This window comes from Lissotriton vulgaris, chromosome 3_1, assembly GCF_964263255.1.
Source record: "Lissotriton vulgaris chromosome 3_1, aLisVul1.2, whole genome shotgun sequence".
NCBI lineage: Eukaryota > Metazoa > Chordata > Amphibia > Caudata > Salamandridae > Lissotriton > Lissotriton vulgaris.
Window position 1 is genome coordinate 1624964153 of NC_141689.1, and position 27055 is coordinate 1624991207.

Consider the following 27055-nt stretch of genomic DNA (forward strand, 5'->3'; position numbering starts at 1 on the left):
ATGCATTCCCGCTCGACTCTGTGGGGATGACGACTTGCAAAGCGTTGGCATTTCTTGTTGTAGGCAGTCGCAAAAAGACTTATCTGTGGCTGGCCCCACTGATGGAAGATTAACTCTAGAGTTGGATGAATGAGTTCCCACTCGTGATGGTCTGTTAGAGACCTGCTGAGTGAGTCCGCTAGGACATTGGAGACACCCGGCACATGGATCGCTGAGAGATGGACTTGATGGTGAATCGTCCAGTCCCATATTTCTTGTGCTTGCCTGGAGAGCAGAAGAGACCTCGTGCCGCCCTGTTTGTTGAGGTGGTGCATGCTGGTGGTGTTGTCCGCACCAGCAGCAATTGGCCCTGCACTACCCTCTGGAAAGATTTTAGGGCAAGGAAAATTGCCAGACGTTCTAGGCGATTTATGTGCCACGTGCGTTGGAGCGCAGTCCACTTTCCTTTGAAGGACAAACCTTCGAGGTGTGTCCCCCAACCCTCCAAATTTCGCTGCTGTGATGGACGAAAGTGTGACTTTTGGCGATTGACTGAAAGACCCAAGGTGCGAAAAAGCAAGATGCAGACCTGAGTGTGCTGATTCGCCACCTGGTATGCCGGAGCCTTTATAAGATAGTCTAGGTAAGGATAAAATTGGATGCCCTGAAGGCGCAGAAAAGCAGCTACCGGAGCCATGATCTTTGTAAAGACCCTCGGTGCTGAGCGAAGGACGAACGGCAGGACTTTGAACTGGAAGTGCAGATGTCAGACTGTGAAACAAAGATATTTTCTGTGTTTGTGGTGAATCGGCACATGAAAATATGCGTCCTTTAGGTCGATAGTGGAGAAGAATTCTCCGGGATTGAGGTAATTTAAAAGTTGGAGTAGTGTTAACATTTGAAATGTTTTTGCTGTGATTAATTTGTTCAGGGCCCGCAAGTCCAAAATAGGGCACCACTCTCCCGACTTTCTTGATTAAAAAGAAGCGGGAGTAAACGCCCTTGCCCTGCGGTACCACTTCGACAGCCCCTTTTTTGATCAATTTGACTTGAGCCAATAGTTCTTTGTAATGAGGTGGGGGCGGACCAGTAGGTGGGCGGGTGGATAAGTATGTCCCTTTGAGATCACATCCAGGACCCAATGATCGGAGGTGATGTTTTACCAATTTAAGATGGACTTGGAGATCCGACCTCCAATTTTCACAGACTGTGTGTACTTTACGCTGAGGTTGTCACTGTTTCTTAGCGTTGGAACCACCTCTGTACGTGGTTTTTCTCTGATATGGTTTTGAATTGGTCTGGCGACTTTGAGACTGGTTGTTATTTCGTTTTCTATTGTCGGTATAGGAATGATATTGGCTGGAGCCACGAAATGTGTAAGAGCTGCCACCCCTACCACGTGCTCCCCGAAACGGCTGTTTCTTATATTGGAGGGTTGCTAAAGCCTTGGCCGTATCCGTATCCTTTTTAATGGATTCGAGAGTCATCGACGTATTTGCCATAGAGCGAATCGCCGTCGTAGGGTAGATCAAGCACTCGTGCTTGAACCTCTGGACGAAAAGCAGTTGACTTTAGCCATCCTTGGCGTCGCAACAAACCGGCCCCCGCCAATTGCCTGAATCCCGTAGATGAGATGTCGACAGCACAGTCGATCTCTGAAGAGATTTTCTCTCCCTCTTGCACAATGGCTTGCGCTTCCGCGCGGATGGCCTCCGGAAATTGTGGAATTAACGCTGCAATTTCGGACCACATCTGGCGGTCATACCGTCCAAGAATTGCTAGGGAATTAGCAGCCCTAACTGTTGTGGCCACCATAGTGGTAAACTTTTTCCCGATGGAATCCAATTTGCGGCCCTCTTGATCAGGGGGAGATGTGAGTGGTGTTGCAGGATTGCGAGACCTTTTCTGAGCCGCCTGTGTTATGACGGAATCCGCCTTTGGCTGAGAAACTAGGCATGATGATGGAGAGTTTGCAGGCGCTTTATATTTTTTATCAAGTCTAGGTTAAACGGCCGGGATCGAATTAGGCCGCTCCATTAGTTTGAGACCTTCCTTCAAAATGTGATCGATGATCGAGATGGTGTGGGCTTACCTCTGAGGAAGGTCCTTGAAATCATACAAAAAACAGTCTGTCTGTTGGACATTAAAGTGAGGTGAAACCTTTTGGCAGCACGGATCATCAAGTTGTGAAAGCTGCCAATGTCCACTGGAGGCGAAGTTCTTGGCGATGTTGGCGGAGTAGAAGGTGTTTGAGCCCTGTAGTCATCCCAATCAGCGAGGACGTTGTCGTCGTCATCTTGATCCGTGTTTTGAGGGTCCTGGTCCTCATTGTCAGTATCCTGCTGAAGGCGTACTGGTGATCTGGGTGTTACTGAAGGTACAGAAACTTGTGGTTGTGGAGGAGGATGCGGAGCTGGAGAAGCAGGTCTAGATGGCGGAAACCTGAGATTATAATCTTCAAGCATGTGCTGCAAATTAGACACTAAAGACAGTGGTATTTGTGTCATCTGTTCCGTTATGGGTGTTTCAGAGTGCTCTATGGGGAAAAGATGTGCCCCATCTTCGGTTTCCTCTTACTCTTCCTCCTCCTCATCATAGTCCTGGCACTTAATGTTAAGTTCAGAAGGGCTAGACGCAGGTCGAAACTCATCATCGACATATGAGGAGTCATTAGAGTCCTCCTCCGCGGACTGAAACAACTGTTCAGGAAGAGCAGAGCCACTATTTACAGGACTTAAATGCAGAAGAGCTACCCGTCTTTTAACCATTGAAGCAGTGACCACTGTTAAAGTGGTGGCTGTGGCTAGTGGATGGTGTGAAGTTGACGAGCTAGTCAACGAAGCGGCAGAAGATTCTGAAGGAGGCTGAATTGTCAGCACTGGATCTACTGATTAAGAATCTGTAGCCATTGACAGATGTAACTTCCCTTTATTCTTCGTCGACTAAGGTTTTTTCGCCGTCGACTACGTCGTCAACGAAGAGGGTAGCGTTGATGCATATGTCACCGTCGACGAGGATGCTGTCGTCGGAATTTTACTCGTCGACGAAGGTGGGATCATCGACAAGGATGCAACAGTCGACGGAGTTGTCACCGTCGACGATAAGGTTTCCTTAGACGGGTTAGGTCCCGTCGACGATGGTGCAGCTTTCGTCGACGAAGATGTACGCGCCGACGGAGGCTTTTTCGTCGAGGAGGTCTTGGCAGTCGACGAGATCTTAATGATGGAAGCAATGGGTCTCAACTCATGGGTCGTCGTCGACGAGGTGGACGTCGTCGACATAGTTCCTGAAGACATTAAACAGGTCGTCGTCGACGTACAGACCATCAACAGATTTGGATGTCGTCAGACGCGTCAGCGAGCCGACTAGCCAGGGCCCGTTTTGAAAATGATGGCACGGCTTTGGACTGTGAGGCCAGAAAACCTGGTCCCGTAGGCGTTGGAGGCAAGTCCTGTGGGGAGACATTCTTAGAGACTTCAGCAAGTCTTTTCTTGAGGAATGGAGAGGGCATCTCCGTCTCAGACCCACGCTTCTGAGAGGCCTTGGAATGAAATGAAGAGACACTCTTAACCTCCAAGAGCACGGAGTCAGATGTCTTCAACCTCTGTAGCCACAGAAGGAGACGGGCCTCTCTGTCTATTAAAGTTTTATTAGAAAAAGTACAGCAGAACTTACAGTTCTTGACTTCATGGTCCGGATAGAGACAGTAAATGCATTTACTGTGTGGATCTTCATGAAACAATCTCAGTTTGCCACAGGATGTTCATTGTCTAAATAAAGACTTCTCAGAGGAAGACATTTGTCAAGTAGAATGAGCTATGAAGTAGAAAAAACTGAGCAGAGCTCAGGGAGACTCCCTACACACGACGTGCAGTAGAAAATCTGAGGACCTGGGCTTCTGAGGAGAAGGTTCTAGAGGGTGCTGTAGCCTGATTGGCTGGAATGTGGACCATTAAAATGACTAATATGTTACTAAAGTGAATTCTCCCTTAGGCTGCTATGGGCCTATTCTGTTCGATGCTACTTTCTTAACTTTATGATATCTTTATATCTTATTGCTCTATATGTATATATGTATGATTATGTAATTTTTTCCATCTATATATGCATATATTACTGCTATTTTATGTACCCTGGGACTCCCACTTCGACTACGGGGAATATTCCAGCATGTGAATCTAGGAAAGACCCCTAATACTGGAGAAGTCCCCAGACTACTCCACCCTGAAGAGACCCCCATTTCCCTATGAGGTCGAAACGTCGTCGGCAACCAATAAGGAAAGTCTTGAGCACTAGAAAAATAACTCTGGTCCTTGGTCTGAAATACTGTGTCAGAACATGTTTTTCAATAAAGTCACTTGTGTTTTATTACATGTTGGCTATGGTCACTTCACTGGGGTCACAAGTCACCTTATCTCAAATTATTCAATATTTCCTCAAGTTTGTCAACAGCTGTTGTGTTATGTGAGGAGTTTTTAATTAACCTCTTTACGAAGCTTTTTTCCGTTTAAAATAAAAGTTACTAATTTCTGCACAAGTCTTAACTATTTATTCTTTATGGGCTATTTCATTTACACACATTAAGTAAATGCTACAATGTGGAAAATAATTTATACCTAAAGATTGTAGTGATCCTTTTTTATGCTCATGTGAGTCATTTCAAGATATGATCATTGCAACAAGCAATAAACATTTCTTGAAATGTGTTCCTTGTGAACAATTGGAGTCAGCTGATCAACTATTACCCAGTTCACACGGACATATGGGTTGCTATTGTGGTTTTGAGATATGGCTTTCTTAGATGGCACTGTCCTTCACCAAGCACAAATTCGGGTGACTCCTTAGGAATGGGTTGCGGGATTCATTACTGGACACCAACCAAGCTGGTTTTAGATCAGACGTTGATCCATAGCTGAAGTGGTTATCAGTGCCAGATGTTACAGGGCAGGGAATTTAAACAAATTTCGGTTTCTCTGACTTGATTACACTTAAGCAGCCTTTGACCAAAATCTCATGCCACCAGCTGGTGAAGAAGATTACGCTCAGACAATCAATACATCTCCCCTTATCTCTCAATGGGACAGGAACTCAGATGCTGTCTCTCAGTGGACTCCAATTTGAGACAGTTACTAGTTGCCAACTATATGCCTTTCAGTAGCCCTGCTGCATATATTCGGGATATCGTGTATGCAGAGGATGCTCTGGCTGACTGTAAAGGGAAGATCAAGAGGGAATCTGGATCACTCAGCACCTACATTCTTGTTTGGCCATAGTGTGTCAGTCGGCATCCAGGAACTATTACATAAAACCCATTGAAGACAACACCCAGCTGATCTCAGATGTCCACAGACATCACGTACCTGACCTACTTCCACAGGTGTTAAACAACCCAGATAAGTCTCTGGCCTCTTATTGGTGACGTGCAGACAGTAATTGTGCCACAAGCGCTCTGTTCAAATTTCCATATTCAACAGGAGTAAATCTTGAACACACACCACCTAAAAAAAACAAGATTCCACTACATAATGGTTTTTTTTCACTACACGGGGGACTGCCTAATCTCTAGATGGCCATCTTATGTGATGAACAAAAAGCAATTAGGAGGCCATGTTATGGTCAGACTTGCGCTTGAGTCTTAACGAAAGCTTTAGAAAATGATAACTGCAGTTAAATAAGTTCTTTATACAATGCAATTAAGAAATAAAAACTAAGTCACAAAAAGTATAAGGGTGAAGGCACTATTTAAATGCAAAATAATTCCATGCATTACAATGCAAGAACTCCATAGGAGACTGATTGATATAACCAGCCACTAGTATGATAGCGAAAGTGGATAGAAATATCACTAATTTTAGATGCAATTGGCAATGTATCAAGCAAATAGCTGGAATAAGCGGATTACAATAAACGAAAGGTTAAAGGGACAAACCCAAACCCCACTCTGTATACTATAAAGCAATGGTTGATAAACTGTCGTCTGCGAAGCCTACTCAGGAGTCCACAACTGCTTAGAAAATGTAATATTCCAGATTAAAATAGTATATAAAAAAACAAAAAGGAAAATTTTAATATGTTCTATAAGTGCAAAGGGATTTGAAATTTGAAGCTAAACATTACGCTAGCGTCCTCTCATTGATTTGTGGGAGCAGTACAACTACAAACAGAAGACAATATGGATGAGTGGCCTTAATATATTTTAGCAAAACTTTTTTCCCATTAAAATTGATTGTTATATATTTGCTTTTGAATTAAATGAAATATTGCATAATTTGTGTGTTGATGAATGCTTGTTTCTGTATTTTTTGTGTATTGTTTTGCAATTTAAAATGCTTAGATTGGGATTCCAGCTTCCAGTAATGACTCAGTTTCAGTGGGAGCCCATTGGTTCTAGTAATGATTAGGTGGGGTCCACAGAAGTCAATGTTGAGAACCACTGCTATAAATAGATCTTGTAGGCTTGCAGACAGCGGAGCGAACAACTCAGTCTCAAAATAGCTTAGCCAGTCCCCACCAGGTAGAAATCGTGTTGCTGCAACAAGGACATGAACCTAGAGAGACATGCTCGACTTTCATGCTGAAATTTCCAATTTAGACTTGAAAGATGTTTCTTTTTCTTATTTAGCACAGACTCATGAAGGTGTGGCACAACCAAAGCTGTAGTGTGAGAACCTTGCATCGGATACTGCTTTAGGTTAGCAGGAAATGCAGAATGTTGTAAGCTACACTTTATTTTTATTGGATTTTTTTTACTTCGTTAAATCTTTATGGCTGAGCAAACCCTCATTTGCCATCTTTATTTTTAATCCCTAAATTTGTTTCAATCATGATTCTTTCTTACAAAGGACCTTAGGACCACCATGGAGGAATTCGCATTCATCGTTCAGTATGGTAACATTGCTTTGCCATGGAGCAGGTGCACCAAAGGGAAATCTATGGGCCCTGTATGCAGCCCGACAACACTCAAAACATTACACGTGTACCTCTGAGACACATAGCCCAAAAAAGTATTCACTGACTGATTTTCTAAAACTTTTTCATTTGGTTAATCCCTGGATTTGATCTGTACAACAAAGGGGGAAAGATAAACATCTATACTGCAGACCGACAGCAACTGCAAAAACTCTGCATGCCTTGAAGTTTAATCTCACAAATCAAAATCTGCATTTATCACACGATAGGTTGAAAAAAGAAAAAAGTATCAGTCCATTATCAGACCTTAGACTTTAATACTGATCTGCATCTTATTGAAACCTTGCTGAATGGCGAAAGATGCAATACTCATTACGATGATCTTAGATTACGTATTTCTACTTTTCTCCAATAGGAAAGTCGCATTGGGGCAACACAACTGCCATCTATAAATTATCTTACTGCCATAACCATCAAATCAGCATCACATTGAGGGTAAATAGGAAAAACTATTTTTTCACTTATTAGAGCTGCATTGTGTTTTAGGGCCCCCTCAGGCTTCTATAAAGCACACTGAATCCGATGGCAGGATTTTGTGCTATTGATGTCAGTAAGGCTTAATATTTGCCCTACTCATAGCAAAGTCAATGCTTTAACTAACTTTCATTAATTCCGATCACCTATTGATATAAACCACCATACAATTTCTTTTGACATTTCAATCTTGAATTCAATTGATGCGTCTGTTACCGCCACACAAACAGGACAGTACCTGCAAATAACAAAGATAATGGAAAAATATTTGCGCGATTCATTTGTCTCAACCACACTTTCAAGTGCATTGTCGTCCAACACTGAATCTTTCTTACTATGCTTTCCCATTTAAAATCATGTCAAGATCTCACTTAATATGGCTTTAACTGAAAAAGTGCATCTAAAAAAACAGGCACAAAGCAAGTGTTTCATTCAAAGATTTTAATGGAAAATAATGCTGTTCACACTTGTATTCATGGTTCATTAATGCAAAGCCTTTATTATTAGCTTGAGCACTCCAAGTAAATGTTGTAAGCTCAGACTGCACTACTGACAGTGGTTCTAGTATTAAAATGTGTACACACGTTTTCAATGTTTAGAAATATGAGGCTATGTATACTGCTCCCAGAATGCTCTCTGGTTATGTGCAAATATTAGCAGAAGCTTGAAAGCAGGATTGAGGATTCTTTGCTTTCAAAATAAAATGCAAAAACATTTTGCTTAACAGCAAACTTTTAGGTAAAATTTCTTTGTAGCATCATTTAGTAAAATGTGTTCACGTATGCTACTAGTTTCCAAAAATATTCATTAACCCTTTCGCTGCGGCGCCAATTCCGCCGCAGCGCTGGGGGGCGGGGGGGACGGGGGGGGGGGGCGCGCAGTGCTCCGACGCTGGTGACTGAACCGCTCTGTCACAAGCCTCGGGTGGGCTCTGCTTGTGACAGAGCGGTTCAGTCACAGCCCCGCTCTCTCAGTAGAACGCTCAGCGCAGGCGCAAAATCGCTGCCGCGCAGGAGTTCCGAGCGGGCCGTGACGGAAGCACTTCGTCACCAGCACAGCTCACCCGAGGCTCGTGAAGGAGCGGTTCTGTCACCAGCGCGGGAGGGGTTAAGAAAAGTCAGTGTAACCAGTTTTAACAGCATAATGGGGGGTGGGGGGGATGGAAACAAGCACTGGTAAAGCAAGTAGGTCAGAAAGTGTAAGTCATCCTTTCGGTTTTGACAATGTGACACTTCTTTTGGCTTGGTTCTCTCAAACCTTACTGGTGTGGGAGCTGCTGGGCACTCTCCATTCCAACAAACATTGGCAAAAGCAAAAATTGTTTTGGCCGGTAGGCTCCTTGTGAAGGAACAGAATGCTGTCACTCACAGTGAAGCTAGATGATAGAGAGAGAGACAGAACTTTAATACAAACGGTCAAGGTTAATGCCAGACCTAATTAGGGGCCCAATTTTTAAATAAAGTCTCAAAAGTGCACCCATGTCCATGCATTAAGTGCAGATATGCAACGTTCATGAACTCAAGACTTTCCAGTAGTAAACCAAGAAATAGTACTCCTAGAAAATATTTGTGAACGGCTTTTTAGCATGAGCAAATATACAGGTGTAGATGTGCAAGTTCACTTTACCTCCAACCACTTTTTTTCACAACCCTGGAAGAAATGTTATGACTGACATTGTCAGAAGTAAATTTCAAACTGTTCTCAGTATGGGAAAAGATTAGGGCAGAGTTGGTGAAAACCCTTAAATCATGCAAGTTAGTAGGTTTGCACAGACTCAAAAGGGCATCCAACCCTGGAACTGTTGCTTACCATTACCTTCAGCCCCAGTATGCAGATCTGAGGAAACGTGTCAACATAAGGTAATTGCTAGTTTTCAAACCCTAGTATTGAAAGAGCCCTGGCATAATCAAAGCGGCAATTTCAGAGCGCTTATCTAATGAGTGCTGCCATCATTTGTCGTCATAGTACATGACACAAAAGGGACATGTGGATTTTGTTACAGGACAAGTAGATTTATGAAGCAACCTGCCCATGGACAATTAGATATTTTATTAAATTCCACACCCCCATTTCTCGTCCACTAGTCTGACCTCTACACACCTAAAAGTGCTGCAAATGTTGGTGCATCTCCATACATACAATAATAAATATTTTTGTCAAACTAAGACTGGTGCTTTATGATTGAGCATAACACTCATTTATCCTGCTGCAGATACACTACTCGCACCAACCTCTTATTTACATTTATTTTCCCCTCTGGAAGAAGCACTTTGGTCTAGCTTTGGTAGCGGACTCAAGGTTCAACAAATAACCTGCCATCCACTGGCCAGGACCGCGCCAAGAGCCACAACCCCTGCCTGTTTTTCCTCCAGAGAGGTGTCCAAATTTAAATACTCCAGGGAGGAACTAATGACATTGAACATGGCACGTAAGAATATTAATTGTGCCGTACTAGATCCACAGGTCGAGCTAAAGCATTGTGCTTCTTACAATTTATGTTTGAAATCTGACAGGATAAAATCCAGCTTCTCTGCAAAAACAACTAGGCCTTCCCAATTACCATAATGTTAGAGGTATGCACACGGCTAGCAAGCTTTATGCTGTCTACGCCTACATCAAAAGACAACAGGCGCAAATAGCGCTTTTGCTAGAAATTCACTTATCCGCACAGGAAGTAGCCCGGTTGCACAGGAAATGGTGGGATATAGTATGCGCTACTACCTACTCGGCATATGCCAGGGGCGCGCTCATCTGGATCAGGCCAGGAGTCCTGTTTAAGGAACACACATGAGTCACGGATAAGGAAGGTCGAAACGCCCTCTTAGAGGGCTTGCTAGAAGGCCAGGCGCGCCTGCTGGGAAGTGTGAACGCCTTAACTGTGGAGCAACACCACTACTGGACACGCCTCACAGGAGTATTTACCCAATACACCTCAGTCCCATGACTCTTAGGTGGGGATTATAATTGTCCTCTGAACATCCGCACCCCCCCCCGCCCCCCACCCACTACACTCTCCAGCACATACACAGACTACCCAATTTCACAAATGGGTCCAGCACTGGAACCTGATAAATCCGTGGCGGGAGCACAACCCAAACACTAAACTATACTCCTTTCATTCCATACCACACAACCTACGCGTCCATCTCGATTGATTCCTCTGCTCCCCCGACGGTATTCCCACAAGTACAACATTGATTATCTCTGTAGAGTTCTCTCAGATCACGATGCCCATGTACTAACGCTCAGATGGAGACCCCCACACAGGCACCCTCAGACACTCAAATTGATATTCTACAAATCTTCAGAGATTACTACTCTGCAATCTACCGAGCCCCTACGCTATCAAACCAACGGGAAATACACTTCCTTCACTACCTGCGCCTCCCTCACATCCCCAGAGCCGCCAGGAAAGATCTGGATTCCAAGATCAAAGCCCCAGAAGTCACTCGCGCCATTAGACAGCTAGCGCGATGTAAAGCCCCCTGGATGGGCGGTTTCCCACTCGAATACTACAACACCTTCTCGGCGCATCTTGTTCCCAAAATAGTGACTACTCGATGAGGCGCTGGCCCGGGGAGAGCTCCCAGGGTCACTCCGAGTGTCCATCATCGTAACGTTCCCCAAACCACATATAGACCTAGTCTTTCCTGCCTCCTACAGACCGATAACGCTTCTAAATGCGGACTGTAAACTATTAGGAAAAATGTTAGCAAACAGATGCACTCAGATCCTTGCACCATTAGTACACCCAGACCAAAACGGTTTTGTCCCAGGGCGAAACACCTCACAAAACATACGTAGGTTATTCCATGTCCAGGATAGAGAGAAAGAATGTTTCGCAAATGCAGCCTGCTTGATCCTTGATCTTTGATCTAGAAAAAGCTTTTGATACTTTACTCTGCCATATTTATTTGCGGTTCTGCGCAGAGTTCGGGTCGGACCGGTTCTGTTAAAATACACTAAACTACTTTACAAGGGCCTCACGTCTCGTGTGTGGATAGGCAAATATATATCAGCCCAATTTCGGATAGAAAGAGGGACAAGACAAGGGTGTCCCCTGTCCCCCCCTCCTATTCGCTTTAGCAGTTGAACCACTTGCAATAAAACTACGCCAGGAGGGGCAGGCATGGGAAATACCTATTGCAAATATAACGCACTGCGTGTCACTTTATGCAGACAATCTCCTGATCTATGTCAGGGATCTTACAAGTGATCTCTCTGCGGTCTGGTCATCGCTACAGGCTTTTGCGGCAGCCTCTGGGCTTAACGTCAACTGGACTAAGTCCACGATATTCCCCCTGAGCCTGCATCCAGCTCCGCACGACCTACAGGTAGGCCCCCACACGCTCACATGGAGTACTGCGGCGCCCAGGTACCTGGGGGTGCAATTATTCCACTCTCCCACCGATTTATACGATGGAAATCACCGCAAGGTCTTGGCAGGACTAAGAGCGTCAGTACAATTCTGGAAAGCGCTATCCCTGGCCCCCATAGGCCGCATCGCACTTGCAAAGATGATATTGGTCCCACGGCTCATGTACCATTTCGCCAACCTCCCGGTGATACCGCCACGCTCCTTCTTTAAAGAACTAAACCCACTACTCACAACCCTGACCTGGGGAGGGGGGGCACAGGGTAGCCCTGACCACACTTTACCTGCCCCAACTCAGGGAGGACTCGGCACCCCATCCTTTGAATTATATTTTTGGGCGGCGCAGGCCCAGTGGCTGGTAGGAGATCACCAGAGAGCACGTATTGATCCCTAGGTCATAGGACCTCATGACGCCTGCCTCACCTCCCCTACCTACTACCTACCCATTGCCTTCAGAAATTATCACCCATGATACATCAACCCCAGTCCACGCCACTTACCCAGCTTCGAATTCTTTCCATTATCTTCCCCCACTTGCATACCCGCAGCACCATCTCCCAGTTCATTCCTCCCAAAGTTCACAGTTCTCCTCAATATCGAAAGTTCCGATTCCGATGCATAGTTTTATGAGAGCACAAACACCACAGACCAGGTGAGAGGCATTACTAGGTTATTTAGAGGCAACACACAGTCCCGGAACACCCCAGACATCATCAACCTAATGATCCATGCCCTTCATGACGAGTATCAAAGGGTGGGCTTGGGATCTAACCACAACGGGTAACGGTTACGGACGTTCAAGAAGACGAGTTGGACAGTTGGAAGCAGCAAGCAGTAAAACATTAAGTACAGCATAGGCCACACGCAGAAAGCCTGTTCATTATTAAGTATCTTCAACTAAATAGACCCTGTTACAGAGTTTGCTACGTTTTTTAAAAGCAAAGTGGAAGAAGTTAATAAATCTTTAGTCGAGAACTTGAATACACCTGAAAACTAGATAGACTCGACAATACTCTCCACCTCCAACTTTCTAGCGTCTTTCCTCTAAACAGCTGAGATTCTACAGCTAGTAAGGACATCCAAGTCCGGGGCTCCATCAGACCCTTGTCCCCCCTGAACAGTCGAATTTACTTCAGAAATCAGTGAGCAATTGGTCGTCATATAGAATTAGATCAAATCAGGCATATTTCCAGATGTTTGGAAAATAGCCTCAGTCCTTCCGCTCATAAAAAAATTAATGAATATAAATCCATTGGAACCTAAACTACAGGCCGATCTCCAGATTACCCTTTCCAGCAAAGGTATTAGAAAAAGATCTAAACATATAACTCACGACTTTCATAACTACAAACAAACTACTAGATCCATCCCAATATGGTTTGCAAAAGGGACAGCACTGAGACCGACCTGGTTATGGCCTATGAAGAATTAAGATCCATTTTGGACTCTGGACGAAAGGCTGCCCTGAATTTATTGGACCAATCTGTGGCCTTCAACACGGTGAACCATGATATATTGGTCAACCTGCTATCAGATCTAGGAATAAAGGGAACGGCTCTCAAGCTGCCTAAATCATTCCTATCGGACAGGGTTCAATTCATGGAGATGGGAGCCTGCTCATCTGAGAAATTCATACTGCCTCGTGGGGTACTACAGGGCTCCTCGCTGAGCCCACCCTCTTCAATCTACGTTGCCACACTGGCCAGAATCATTACAGACTCCAGCTTCTCAGTTCTTTTATGCTGACGATACTCAGCTTGTTGTTTCAGTATCCAGCAACCTTAAACAGAACACTTCAATAAATGCATAACTGAGGTAAATCAATGGATGACATCCAACTCCTTAAAACTTAAATGTGGAAAAACAAAGATTCTCCTATTGAGTACGGACACCTCCTTTTGTTCACTTAGCTAGTGGCAGACAGCTTTGGGCAACCTCCATCACACGTGAAAAGCTTAGGCTTAATCTTTGATAATAGACTGACTTTCAAAGATCAGATTAGCACCCTTGCATCTACAGTCTATTTTAAAGGCCATTCGCAAGATCCACCCCTTTATACTGCTAGCCAACAAAAGACTTGTGACAACACTAGCCTAAATTGGACTATGGAAATGCCCTTTATGTAAACATCTAAAACAAAATATCTGCAAAAGCTACAGCTGCTTCAAAATTCATCGGCACGCTTCCTGCTGGATATCCCAAAATATCAGTCTGTGTCCCAATGCCTGAAAAAACTGCATTGGCTTTCAGTTGATAAAAGGATTACATTTAAATTCCTGTGTCTAGTCTACAAGGACTGCTTGGCTCCGGCCCACAATACTTGACCCGATTGATCTGTTACCCGCTTGAAATATACGGTCATCCTCCAGTTATCTCCTACTGATCCCCAGAATCGCGAAAACACTGGGGTGGAAGGAGCTTTTTTTTAGCTACAGCCAAAATTTACAATACACTTCCTGTAGACAAAGAACAGCCCCAATTTATGACCTTGTAGAAAATCCCTGAAAACTTGGCTCTTTATCAACTAAGAAACCAATACTTCTATCATTGTAGCAATCTGGCATTTGCTGGGCAGCAGTGCGCCAAGACGCCCTTGGGCATTCAAACGCTTTACAAACGTCAAACCAATTGTGTCTCGAATTGGATTTCTTATGTCTTGGGTCCTATTGTGCCTAGCAACCTTCTAGTGCATCAGTTCCATAGGTTGTTGTATTGAGCACTGACTGAATCATAACTGCTTATAAATATTTTCTCTCTCATTTGCTAATACTTAAAGCACAGGGGTGCATTTTCATAGCAGTTCATGCATGCACAGTGTAAACTCTTGTTTTGAGGAGGGTATTTTACACTGGGCTGAATTATTCCGGTTTTTAAGGCTGGTTAGCAAAACAAATACATTTCTTAATGGGTAAGGTTTTGTAGCGAATAACTCTAGCCTGTCTTGACACTAGTTCTGGGTGCACCTTGAGTTAGGCTAATATGAATAAAGACAGATCTTTGAAGCTCTTCTGAATTTTGAAGGGTTTCTCTCCTGCATGTAGAAACCCTATTTGAACCTGGAAATGATCTTCTATAATTGCGTGATTTCTACTTGGGATCACAGGCATTGAAGTTGAAACGTGTTTATGGCATGAAGACTGCTGCTAAAAATTATTTTGTTGATCATGCAGAGTGATTTAATGTTGAAGTTGTCCTGGACAGGTAAGCCAGTGTAGAAAAGCAGTCGGTGAAATATTTATTTTAGGTTTATGTGTTCTAGCTGGGCCTTCTGAATTATTTGTACTCTGTACAGCTAAGACTTAGCCAGAACCAGTCACATAGCATTGTAGCAATCTATCCATGATAAAATAAAAGCATTACCAATTAAAACTTGGTAATGAAATACAAGAAGGTTGCATTTGAAAATGCATACAGTAACGACATATTCTAATAGTTAACTTGCATTTCAAGATTGTAATTTCTATCCACATTTGTTTGAAATTCTAGAAGGGCTACCAAAAGCCTTGGCCAAAACTGGTGAGACTTAAAATTGCTTACTTAAGCAAACACATAATCTCAGTTCCCATTTGCCTCGTATGACTTCTGAAAGTGTGCAGTAGTCGAAATGAGATTTTGTTTTACACCTTGAGTAGTACCTTGGTGTGTCTGTGCATGGAAAGTGAGCCACTAATAGACGAATCAGGTGAGCCAATGGACATAGATATAAACTGAACTAAAATGAAGATTGTAATGACAGATCCTGTAGCCAATCAGATGTGGATAAATTAAGTCGGTGCAATGTAACCTCTTAGTTCTGATTCTTAAAGGAATCCTGAAGGCAAGCAAGAGCTTTGTCATGAATGCCCATGAATCTATTGCGCTCCCACAAAATAAAGGTTCACCAACGCCAGCAGTAAGAAGCAGAGTAACTAGAAGCCACTATCCACGGAAATACAGGAGATCACTAAGGAAGTTATCCCTAACAGATGCCCTGGAGAGTCACGAGGCTCAATTAAGAGGAACGAAAATGTACCAATCACAGTTAACATTGTTCTGGAGGTAGCTAACTGTTCTAGATTACAGTAAGTATTTTCAAATGGTCAACCATCTTCACAAACATGGAATTATCTTCCTGCTCACACACTAGGCTTTGAACACTCCATTCCTCAATCACTACATATAAACCCCAGACTGAGGTACAGAGTCCAGCACAGAAACCTCTCCTCTACAGGTGCTATTTCCTTCTATGGCGCAGACTATTTCACAAGCATAATTAACATCCTCTCTAAGCAATTAGTTGTCAAATCTCTCAAACAAGGGGGCACATTCTTCAAAGTCGTGCGGCCTCAGGCCTAACCAGCCACAAACTACCCCACCACAGGAAAATTCTGGAAAAGAATGAATAATCTAAACTAGGACGTGAAACAAAACTGCTTTGTAGCCTATCAAATCTAGCTCTAGGCACTAGCAATATGAAACAAACTTAGGTCTTGGAACGCGTTTATAGATCTAAGAAAGGAAGAATTTGCTGTTCAACTAAAGCACTTCTGATTTTTAAAAAAGTATTAAACTACAATGATAATTGATATACACAGCTGCTAAACACTGTACAGATTATCTTCAAAGCGGATATGAACAAATAAATAGTAAGAGCCTAATGAGTACATATTCGGTGATCGTTAGGCTCTGGTTATTTATCCATAGAGGATTTAGATTTTATGAGAAGGAGGTGTATTGGCATCCTCATTTTGCACAAACTTCAATTATTTCTCCAGTTCGATGGCTTAGGCAAGACGGACGGCGATGGCTTAGGCAAGACGGACGGTATTTATTAACAGGGGTATGTGCGAATTTAGTAGCATAAAATCAGTAATATTTAGATATTTTTGCAGCCCTCCATGGCACAGAAAACCTTATGTGAAAACTACTCGTTATGGGCTACTATAGAATCTTCCAGTCAGGAAAAATGAACTTAAGACAAGATTGCATGTGTTACTTCCTTGTCAACCAGGAGCAACTTAAATTAATTTTATGTGACTGACTTACTGAAGAATGGAACACGTACAGAGAAACCACTTTGCATCTGAATCCAGTATTTTGCAAAATCCTATCACTCACATTTTGTAATTACTCTTAAATGTCTCTTCTGTTAGAGGATGTTTTAGGCACTAAAGGGTGTACTCAGGGCTTTAAGTGGGCGGGTCTCACCAGTGCTGAGCACTAGCAGTTTTTTTAAAGGGGGCCTTGAAACGGGTCTATTGGTCTCTGTCTTGTGCCCTGGCACAGTCAGTACGTTTTTTTTTCGGACTGCAGTGACCGGCACATCGATGTGCGCATGCTCACTTCTCACTAGTGGAGAATTTACGGCATGATACTATACCAGGTGAGTGTTGTAGGAGAAGGGAAATCCTTTAAAGATATGTCATTTTCTCTCTGGATTTCCCTTCTCTTTTTGAAGCTCAGGAGCAGCAACATTGTAGCGGTGTCAACAGGGCTTTAACCCCTTAAGTGCTGCTGACGGCCAATGGTCATCAGCAGCGCTACCTCCCCAGTGCTGCGCACGACCATTGGACGTCCATTCAGCACTGGTTCCAATGGACAGCGCAGCACTGGGGAGGGATGTTTACACGCAGCTAAGGTGTTAAGTGGAAGCTTTTTTAAAATTATATACAAACCATAGTTGCTGCTTATTTATCTTGTGCAACTAACCACCATTGACAGAGCCAATAGTCCTGACTTGTAGGTATGAGGTTACTTATGGCATCATTTATCTGGATGCAATGACAAACCGCAAAATACAAGTCGGGCAGCACACTATGCTAAGCACAGATTTTTAGCTTAGGTGTTAAATCACGCCCTAAATTTAATTGGCCACGACCCTTTGGAGAGACCTCCCAGTTTTTTCATCCCACTTAACCCTGTCGCTGCAGCCGCGATTTTACCGCTGTGCAGTAAACAAAAGAACAGGGCGGGCCGTGACGAACCCCAGCAGTCATCAGCACACGCCCACCACGGGGCGTGTGGCTGGGGTTCGTCACCAGCATGGGAGGGGTTAAAGCCCTGGGGGTACTGTACTGATTGCTTGTATTTGGTGTCATGACATACTGAACTCACAAAACCGCACATATTGCTGTGAATTGCTGCAAATTTATATATCCAGGGCAACATGTTCTCAGACATAACAGCTCTCCTATAGGATACCTCTGTTCAGTGAATGACTTAAATTCCCTGAATCATCACATCTTAAATTGGTCTATGTACACAACATAACAACGATTTTTAATATTTGCGTGCACCTATCACAGGGTTACTTTGCAGGGGCTATAAGGTAGGATTTCTACCAGGACCTGTCCAGAAAATTTAACATGGATTATTTACTTTTAGTTCTATCTATAAATTCACATTATGGAGATGTTAATTTACTCAACGGCAGAATTTATGGTAAGTCACTTTATGGAAATAATATCCAGAGCAAGCTATACATCCTCAGCACAGAATTGCTTCAAGATTTGTTTAAAAATCATTGCATAATGTTTATAAATAAAGGGTTTAGGGATATAGCAATTTATAAATAGGATGTGCGCTTGAAGTGCCCTATGCAACATACGAATTGAGGATTGGGTTAGGAATGCAATTGTTGGCTATTGCACATTTGCAGATGCCTTCTGAAGCATTTCATTCTATCACCTGCCGCCTCTATTGCCCCTGGCAATGAAACATTTACTTGTTTGGGTCGATGTACTGTTCAATTGTTTGGAAAAATTGTAATGGTACGTCTGAATCGAAGGACTAAAATGTAATTAACGCATTACTGATTTGCCAAATTGTTTCACACACCACTAAAGTAATAATGGCTTTTGCGACAAAGTTTTTGCCAAAGCACCTAAATTGGATAAATAGATTACATTTGTATGAGTGAGAATATAAAATGTACCATACTCGGTAAAAGTTAATTTCTCCGTAAGTAAGTTACACAGAGATTGGATGCCCGGGCGATAAAGCATGCAATAAGCTCACTACACAAATTACTTCGGTAATCATGTGAATAGTGGATAGCGTAAAAATCATATGGACCTTCATGAAGTTATAGTACACCAGTCTGTCAGTTTACAAGACAAATTGCAATGTGACAACAGATTTCATAATTGAAAACTGAATAAAAGGAATGACTTACGTTAAAAGAAGAGCCAAAGCATAGAAAATCCAAATGCACCAATGTTGGCTAGGGAAGAAAAAAAAGATGTACATTAACAAACATGGGTGCTAAAAGGACAAAATACGTTTCACGAGTTAACATTTTACTAATGCAGAAATTGTCAAGTGTACAAACACTAAAAATGTGACTAGATTACAACAAGCTAAGCACTAGCTGCCCAGATCTATGTGACCAGCAGCTTTGCAGAGGCAAATCGACGCATTCTTGAATTGTCCCTATATTAGCCCTGCTTCCTTTATCGGTCGAGTACCATTAACCTCCTAAATGCAGCTGCTGGCACATTCCAGGTCAACAGCACTACCTTTGTAGTGCAGCTGACAGCAACAGTAAATGGACCAAAGGCTTCACCAATCAAGGTAATGGCAGGGGCTGACACAGAAGCGCCTACACATCAGCCCCCATCTCACCCAACACAATCAATAATATCAGCCCATAGCACACGGACGACTTTAACCGTCTGGACAACGGTAGAGACAGCAACAGGAGGTTGTCGCTCCAAAAGCATGTTTCCTCTAAGGCAAGGGTCCAGCACCAAGTGAGACATCGCTGAAAATAGAGACTCCCCTTTCCAGCGATGCCTCTTACAAACGTATTCCTACTCCGTAATCATAACAATGCAGCCGTGGAGCACGAACTACTACTGGGACCCTGGGTGGTTTTTTTAGGTGGGTGTAAGTCCCGATGGGCACTAACATACTCGCCCAGGGGTCAAATTAAAGTATTACTACTTTCTTGGAGTGCCAATGGCGACCCTACCCGAAAGGGAAAAAAAGTAGGGCAGCTATTTCTTTTGTAGTTTTATAGAGCATGAACCAGACCCTTGAGGGTATCAGAGCACTTTACAGGATTTTTGATGAAGAAATACAAAATGTAAGGATGGGAGGGATCAGATTGGGAGAGATAGGGATACATTGTACGGGAGGAGCACAGTCTAAAGTCCAAGCTACATGTGGGAGAACATTAAAGCAGGTAGAAAAAAAATACAAGGCGGCCATCTTTTACAGGAGGTACACACCGCCTAAGGTCCAAGCTACGTGTGAAAAAAAAAATTAAAGCAGGTAGTTATAATAAAGAAGAAGGCGCGCAGTCTCAGCTCTTGGGGATATGCCCAGAAGTGCAGAAAAAATGTATCATCCCTTGAGGCCGTGGATAATGCAGAGGTGGAGGGTGGAACAAGTCCATGCACTACGATTTTCTGCCTACCCCTGGACAATATTCATTACACAAACCACTAGAAAGGGGAGCGTCTCCCCTTACACATGATGCCCCTCTGCCATTGATTCCATCTGTAGGATCACAAAAGGGACCACGAACCTCAACCAGGATGGATTCCCACTTGGCACACGCACTAGGGAACTTTCTTTCTTAGGGGCTGAGCTCAGTTCCTGCAACAGCGAGAGAGGAAAACTTGGGTTCCTGTTGTGGGAGCCAGGGACGGCAACTCAAATAGGGTATCGTTTTTATCTGAAGAGAAGGAATGCTGGGAGGCGGGAATTTTAAGAATTACTATATATTTCACAACCTTCCGAAAGAGAAATGTGAGGAAAATAATACATTTTTGCCATAGTTTGATACTTGCAGGGCACTGTGGGTAAGAATAAAATACGTGAATCACCACCACCCCTCTCGACATCAGTAGGTTTTCACTTTTAGAAACTATCGGTCTGGTAGGTTTCCTCAGGTGATAGCCCGGAAAGCCTGAGCCCAAATTCTGAAGCTACCCACATTGCCAAAAATGGTCGCTTTAAAGCAAAATATATTTTGTCTCCACATAGCATTTTGGAGCCTTTAAAGTCGCCAATGCTATGACCAGCCACACAAAGAGGGTTTGTTTTAATCGTAAGAAGTGTGGAAACAGTAGCAGAATATTTTTCATTGCCAATTTGAGGTTCCTCCATGTTTGGCTTCCAAATTTAGGTCGCTGTGCAAGAAAACACATTTTGCAAAACGGCCCGTGAATCAAAAACAGCATAACTAACTCCAAATTTAGAGGTATAAAAAAAAAAACACAGACACCTAAAAATGCATAGGTTGTCTTCATACCTATTTTTCAGCTATTAGCTTTTACCATATGAATTGTTGCACTATCAAACAATAAAAAAATTACCCAATGCAGCTCAGTTTCTGGCCAACCTACACCATATACCCCTGCGACCAGAAGGGTCTAGCAGGCACAACCGTGTATGCTTTATTTGAAAATCTACTTTCGGGGCAAAAAATACAGATTAATACACTACCACCCATTGCTAGTTTTTCCTATTTCATTATTTTTTTTATCAACAAGAATGGGAAAACCAAGAGCAATCTACACAAACTCCGATTGATGGATTGACATTTTCTAGTTTTCATAAACGTATAGTATAGCCTTCTGTTTTCACACCGGTTTCCACAACAAACTGCAAGTAGGTCGATAAAAGGAAAAATGGTCTACCAGTTAACAAAAAGATGGTTTTCTTTTACAAGTCTGATTCTTCCTGAAACCTGGGGAGATCGCCTTCTTAAAGCAAACATTTGGTGATACCATTTTGGGGGGAAAAAACTGCTAGGCATGTTTTTTTCAAGTTTGTATTAAAAAAACCACTCAACGTGTTATATATAGAGGCTTTTTTCTCAGTTAGCTGCAGGGCCACTAAAAAACCCTGAGTACCTTCAGAATCCCCATGTTGGGAACAAAATACCCAAATTTAGACTGGATACTTTTTAGAAAGAAAGTTATGATGGCCTAATCAATCAGATGTGAGTCCCTTGCTCATTGCACCATCAGGATTCAAGCAAGCCGGGCCGACAACGGCTGAAATGCCAGAAACGGGTCCCCGGAAGCTTGTTTTCTTCCCAGTATAAGAATTGGCTTGGTAGTTTGGTTTGCCCTGTTCCCATCATGCACTGGAACAGGAACAGACTAATTTGCATGTAGCCAGGTTCTGAGCTGGGATGGTGCAGTGAGCTAAAAAACGGTGATGGATCGAGCCCTGATCTTTGGACTGGGTAAGAGTGGTATGCTTAATTCAGACACTCTGTTCATCACCACCCCCTTTTCTGAATCATTTTGTCCACCATAAGCGTGGAAGGGTATACTCAGATGTGAGTTCCTTGCTCATTGCACCATCAGGATTCAACCAAGCCGGGCCGACGACGGCTGAAATACCAGAAACCGGTCCCCGGAAGCTTGTTTCCTTCCCAGTATAAGAATTGGCTTGGTAGTTTGGTTTGCCCTGTTCCCATCATGCACTGGGACAGGAACAGACTAATTTGCATGTAGCCAGGTTCTGAGCTGGGATGGTGCAGTGAGCTAAAAAACCGTGATGGATCGAGCCCTGATCTTTGGACTGGGTAAGAGTGGTCTGCTTAATTCAGACACTCTGTTCATCACCACTCCCTTTTCTGAATCATTTTGTCCACCATAAGCGTGGAAGGGTATACTCAGATGTGAGTCCCTTGCTCATGGCACCATCAGGATTCAAGCAAGCCGGGCCGACGACGGCTGAAATGCCAGAAACCGGTCCCCGGAAGCTTGTTTCCTTCCCAGTATAAGAATTGGCTTGGTAGTTTGGTTTGCCCTGTTCCCATCATGCACTGGGACAGGAACAGACTAATTTGCATGTAGCCAGGTTCTGAGCTGGGATGGTGCAGTGAGCTAAAAAACGGTGATGGATCGAGCCCTGATCTTTGGACTGGGTAAGAGTGGTCTGCTTAATTCAGACACTCTGTTCATCACCACCCCCTTTTCTGAATCTAATCAACAAGTGGCCTAAACATAACAAAAAAAGCTCAGCACAGAGACGGGAAGAGCCACATCAGCTAAGGGGGCTCATTAATAGATATTGGTTACCAAAGTTAAAATGTGTCAGATTACACTCATAAATTCTGTATTTTACTGGGAAACTGTGGTAACCTTTAAAGCTTAAAATATTTAAATTGTAATTTGTTTGCCCCTCCGAACAGTTTAACAAAACTACACACTAATAATTTGCTGCTAGCGCTCACTGGAATTCTTGCCTACCACTCCATTTTCCATGTGCGTTGCCTTTCTGAGGATCAATCTCCATTATAGAGCCAACCTAAATGGATCCAGGGCTAAATCACACTGTTGAGAGTACATTTTGTCCATCAAAAAAAAAGCATGCAACTGCCGGACGAGAGAGTTGTGTGGAGAGATTGAATGTACATCAGTCTCTCCACACAAACGTTAAGAGTATTTAGATTGCCTTCACATAAGGGACATGACAGCTAATTGACCAGCTAGAGAAGCCTTCTATTGCAGAAAAAGTTGTGGGGCTAAATGAGTCTTCTTCATCTGCATCACCACCAAGTGCAAACTGTTCCACTGCAGTAACTGAAACACCTCTTACACAGAGACTTATACATTAAGTGTTTTGAGGCAGTAAAAAAAACCTTAAACAAATTCCTTATAAAGAAGGCTGCCACTTGTCTTCATATAGCGTATATTCACTAAGATGAACATGGTTATTTGGATATAAATTGTGCAATTCTATTAGAAATAATCGTAATAACCACATGCCATCCCTAGACTGTCCATTTCAAGTTACTGTATATGCAAAGTTGTCAGCAGCCAATACTTCAAAAGTAACAGTAAGGTCATAAAACAGAGGGACGATCTACAATTAGATCTAATAAGTTTTAACACATTAAGTCTGAAAATGTATTTTTAACAGACCATGTTAACTCACCTGCTGGTTTTAGGACTTTCTGCGTTCTTCTGGCAATACTGGAGTACTTTAGAGTTGCTTTTAAAGGGCATAAATCACTTTTTTAGTGTTGTTCATAAAGGGTATTGCCAGGGGCAATGGACAAAAGACAAGATTGTGCTCACATTCTCTTGAAAACTATTCCGGGGTGTCATTCCAAAAGACCTTAAGCAAATTGGAGGCAACTTAAATCGCACACGGGTACACATGCACGTTTTGGTTTGGCAGAACATTTGTGCATGCAATGTTATGTTGTCCTCCCCAATTAACAAGGCCAGTCTCTAAACAAACTATTGGCAAGAGAATAAATAGATTGTATACACTAATAAAATAAGGAAAGTTTTCAGGAGAGGCTGTAAAAACCGATTTAATGACTAAATGCTATCAACTATGAAGTTAATTGCAGCAACTTAGCAAAGCTCACTACTTAAAGTCCTGAATAATGCATAGAAACTATTGGGCTGGTTACGAGTTTGGTAGTACTGCGTCAGCTTTGCACAGGCACAGCACTGTCAAAGTCACACATAGCCCACCCGCCAGATTACAAGCACAACTTGTGTCTGGTGGGCCGTTCTCACTGCCCTGCCCTGAAAACAGGCATCGCAATGGGAGCGCAAAAGAAGTTCCAGAATTGCAGGGACTGTGAAGTCCATGCTGTGTTGGTACTTGGAGCGGACGCAAATAGGGGGACACATGTGCCTCCCTGAATGCATCCTCATGGTGGTGGGAGACAGAGCCCTGTAGAGCCCCTTTGTTTCCCGGCCAGTCTCGTCCTGGCTGGCTCACTGCCATGAAAAGGCTAGCGGTGGGGAAACATGCTTGGCAGACCGTGGCGGTTGCGCCCTGCATATTGGATTCTCCCGTCAGCTACGCCACCGCACTGGAATGGCTGTTCCCTGACGCAGCAGTGGCAATACACATGGCTGCCTTAGAATCGGGAAGCCGCAGGACTGCCACCGCGAGTGGCTGTCAAAAACCGCCAGCGTCTTAATCAGCCCTAGGCTTCGAAGCATGGTCCCAAGACTAGAAAACTGTTGACTGAACACAGTATAATGTTCCTCACAGTGGTGGCATCCACCAATAGTGCAATGTCTAGATAAAGTGTGCCTTGTGTTATGTGGGGGTCAACCTAGATTCTGAAAGGTCTATCTGAAGTATTACCAAGGCAAAGCCAATAAATGCCACTTGACTTGCTTAAACCTCAGATGCAAGCAATAAAGAGCTTCAGTTGGGGTAACATTCATTTAAGGGTCCAACTGACATTCTAGGCTTTTTTTTTAAACACTTAAGCGCGCAACATAGTAGCAAAACACAGATTTGACAAATCACTATGGTTTACAAATAAGGATAAAGCCTATTTTAAAGAATCACACCAAATAAGACATAGGGCTTTTCTTATTAATCAGATATAGGTAATTAAAAACACAATTATGAACTGCTTTGAAAAGGAGTAATAAGCTCAGACTAAAATAATTCAGTAAATATTTTCTAATCTGATATGAATAGGAGGCTCAGGACGATTAAATTCTGAGACTGTTCCTAATAAAAATTGACATTAGGTTATAGAAATAGATGAGAGGTTGCACACTGCCATTCTTGCAATGTTGAGTTTAGTTGGACACATTAGTATGTATGCTACGATGTCCCATTTACTTAAAAAGCTTCATAGGTCTCATTTCAATTTCAAATTGTTGCCACTGTGGAACATCCATGTAGGATGAATCAATAAGCAGTGCTGAATTTCCACAGTAGCTAAAAGCAGTTCAATTTAGTAAAATGTCAAGCGAATTGCCCTTACAGCTCAATTTTTACTTCAAGTTCGGATTATAATTAAAAATATTTTGTTAGTGTGTTAGTGTCTGGTTACTTAAGATAATCAAAGAAATAAGTGGTTTACACGTTATCCAGCAGCCAAAAGGGGGTAGTGTCAGCAGCAGCATATTCAACCAGAGATTGGCACAGCTTCAGAAACTAGTGTACACTCCACTTGTATATTTTTATGTACCAAAAAAAATAATCAAACCAAGCACAAGAACGGATCTCTACTAGCCAAACGGAATAACCTCTACATCACATCAGAGAATTTCTGTTTTACTGCACACTAAAGGTTCATTGGATAAATTAATTTGCTGTGTGAAAGATTCACCATTTCCAAGATGGTACAACCAAGTTTGGAAATTTTCCCATGCCTCACATTTTGGGCTAGCATATATCTCAAGAAAGTGGCAGTTTTCCAAAGCACAACTTATGTATGTTTTACATAAATTTTAAAATTCCTCTATACCACCGGTCTGCAAATTGGGGGCAGGCCAGCTGGGGAGGCCCCAAGTAATCAAAGGAGAGGAGAGCAGGCTCTGGCCAAGAGAAACACCATACTTTAAATGATAAAACAAATGAGCAGCAGTAAGCCACTTTGAAATGGGCCATCACTAAGAACGTGTCATTTAAAGCCAGTCTGGAAGTATATATATATAAGGAGTAACCGAGCTTAACTGCAATGTTTAAATGTACTTTAAGATTGTCAATTTAGCAGAATTGTGAAAAAATTGAAGGGGGCCCAAAGTATATATTTTTTTTTTACAGGGTGGTTAGGGAGTCATTAAGTTTGAAGAACAATGATCTTTACTGAGGAAATAAATACCATCACCTACTCTGCCCTGCCTTTATAGAGCAGAATAATGATAGTCTTGTCCTCTAGCTGAAGAGAGGAATTGGTGCCCTCACAAGGGAGATTCTTCTGCAGTCTGAGGCTTTTTCCCTGAATGACAATTAATGTGCATGGCGTGCTTAAGACAATGTAAGTAGACATTAGGCTCCATTTACTTTCACTGTGTTAAAGGCTTAAGGGCAAAACAGAAGACTAATCATTCGATAGGGCAGATTCTAGCATCCCCAATGACATTTCTACAAGATTGATGTTTGAGGATCAATACAGGGGCTGGTCAATTGCAGGATTTACCATTATTTTCCCACCAGAAACCGCAGGGGGGCATGGCACGAAAGCACACTAGACACAAGGTCCTATCTCAAAATGCCTTAGTCACAATCCCGGTTTGTGTCTGCTCCTTGCACGATGGGACCTTCTGCATTACGTGTGCTGTATACTAAAATGTGGCATGAGGGTAACAACCTTTCAGGAGGCACGACTGTGCGTCATAAGTCATGCACAGTCATGGTGCCCCGGAAGAGGAGGGTGCCTCTTGGTCATGGAGTACAGGGGTCCTAATGACCCCAGACATCTTATTTCCAAGGGAGGATGGTACACCTCCAGTGAAAAATGAAACTGCAGTTTCAACTTGTTGTTCTATATTTCACTTATGGACTCTCCACAGTGCAAACGCAAACTGACAGAATTAG

The 27055-nt window shown here is 43.0% G+C and overlaps 1 protein-coding gene across 7 annotated transcripts in view; it reads right to left on the reverse strand.

Moving 5' to 3' along the window:
- ELAVL2 (ELAV like RNA binding protein 2) overlaps positions 1–27055 on the reverse strand; it is a 661451-nt gene that overhangs the window by 614588 nt on the left and 19808 nt on the right. For all 7 annotated transcript variants that reach the window (XM_086962112.1, XM_086962109.1, XM_086962108.1 and 4 more), the window contains exon 2: positions 18951–18998. The gene's annotated coding sequence lies outside the window, so the exon portion shown is untranslated. The remainder of the gene's footprint in view (positions 1–18950; positions 18999–27055) is intronic.